The 2146-nt window shown below is 36.4% G+C and overlaps 1 non-coding gene across 1 annotated transcript; it reads left to right on the top strand.

Annotated features, from left to right (window-relative positions):
• Positions 1-528: 528 nt before the first annotated feature.
• On the top strand, positions 529-635 carry LOC128287736 (small nucleolar RNA R71). Its single transcript, XR_008278436.1, has one exon. It is a non-coding gene; the product is annotated as a small nucleolar RNA R71 (small nucleolar RNA).
• Positions 636-2146: the final 1511 nt, after the last annotated feature.

The following is a 2146-nucleotide window of genomic DNA, read 5'->3' as shown; positions in this document are numbered from 1 at the left end:
TTTTTCTCTTGTTGGTAGGGTGGTTGTTGGAAGCTTGGAGGTAGTTGTCTCTAATTCCTTTGGCCTCCCAATGAGAAATTTGGGTGGTTCCTCCAACCTGCATTGTAAGTATTACTATAAGGATTGTTTTGAGATCGAGGATTGTTACCCATGTAATTTAACTGCTTGTTCTCCATGTTGTGGCCATAGGGTAGGTATTCTGAATTACTTGATCCACCTCCACTTGCTTCGCACTGCATTACTGGGTGAACCTGTGAAGAACCAAGAAAACCTTCAATTTTTCTATTCAAAAGTTCTACCTAATCAGAGAGCATGGTGACTGAATCGACATTAAAAACGCCGGCTGTTTTTGTTGGCTTTGTCCTCATGATTTGCCATTGATAATTATTCAGTGACATTTATTCTATAAATTCATAAGTATCCTCAGGTGTCTTATTATTGATAGTTCCACCAGTAGCTGCGTGAATCATCTATCTAGTCGAAGGATTCAAGCCATTGTGAAACGTTTGAACCTGTAGCCAGAGTGGCAACCCATGGTGAGGGCATCTTCGCAAAAGGTCCTCCTATCTCTCCCATGCATCGTAGAGTGTTTCTCAATCCATCTGCACAAAAGAAGAGATATCATTACATAATTTAGCCGTTTTAGCCGGCAGAAAATATTTTAATAAAAACTTTTCGGTCATTTGCTCCCAAATAGTGATTGACCCTCATGGTAACGAGTTTAACCACTGTTTGCTTTATTCTTCAATGAAAAAGGGAATAACTGAAGGCGAATGGCATCATCAGAAACACCATTGATTTTGAAAGTTTTGCAAAATTCTAAGAAATTCGCCAAATGAGCGTTTGGGTCCTCGTCCTGCAAACCATTAAACTAAACAAACTGTTGGATCATTTGAATGGTCTTAGGTTTTAATTCAAAATTATTCGCAGCAACAGCAGGCCTAACTATGCTCGATTCAGTTCCTGTTACAGAAGGTTTAGCATAATCATACATAGTACGCGGAGTAGGATTTTAATTTACTGGATCAGTGGCAATCGCAGGAGGTAGCGGACTTTCCTAGTTTCCAACCATCTCCTCGGTTGTGGTTGAAGCATCGTCCTCTTGCTCTTCCTCTGTGTATCGTAAGCTTCGCCTTATTTCTCTCCAGTTTCTGAGAACTGTGCGATCGATCTCACTATCAAACAGTAATGGTCCCGACGAGTTTCTTCTAGTCTACACTATAAAAACCTGCCAGGAACGAATAAAAGAAAAATTAGAAAATAAAATAAAAATTTAAATTACAAATAAAGAAAAATGGATATAGTAATAAAAATTGAGTGTTTCTAATATCTTAGTTCCCCAGTAACGACACCAAAAACTTGGTACGTGATATTCGCGACAAGTTTTAAAGATTTATAACTAATCGTTCTTGAAACTAACTATTATCACAATGAAGGAAAGTGTACCTATCGAACAGTAGTATAGCTTTAGCAAGAACGGATTGTCAAACCCAAAGGAACCAAGAGTACTAGTAATTACTTTCTTTTTATTATCTAGCCTAAAAATTAAAGGATTTGCTTATCTAAACTAATTAACTAAACTAAGGATGCTCAGAGAGAAATTGGGGAAAAACTTTTGGGAAAATTAGATTTATTAAGACAATACCCAAGGAAAAATTCACCTAGACTTGACTTGTTCTTTGACACTGAATCAGACGATTTATTCATTTGACTTGATCCGTAGAAATCCCTAAGTTATACTATTATCTCTCTCGAGACTAATAGCGTCTAACCTTAGGTTGATTAATTGAAATCTCTTTCTAATTAACGCCCTGGTGTTGCATTAACTCGATCTATGGATCCCCTTATTAGGTTTCACCTTAATTCGGAAAAATCTTATCACCCTATCTCTAGGCGTGCAATCAACTCCGCTTAATTACGACAAATTTACTCATAGACAGGGTCTTTTCCTCCTCTGAAGAAGAGCATTAACTTGAATCAATATCCTAGAATATTAAAACAAGAATTAAGAACACATAATTAAGAACAAGAACACATAATTAAGAACAAGTCAAATATTTATCATACAATTCAGATAATAATAACATGTCTTAGGTTTCATTCCCCTTAGGTATTTAGGGGGTTTAGTTCATAATTATGAAAGAAA

This window comes from Gossypium arboreum, chromosome 13 (genome assembly GCF_025698485.1).
Source record: "Gossypium arboreum isolate Shixiya-1 chromosome 13, ASM2569848v2, whole genome shotgun sequence".
NCBI classification, from domain to species: Eukaryota; Viridiplantae; Streptophyta; class Magnoliopsida; order Malvales; family Malvaceae; genus Gossypium; species Gossypium arboreum.
This window is presented reverse-complemented; position numbering and strand designations above follow the sequence as displayed.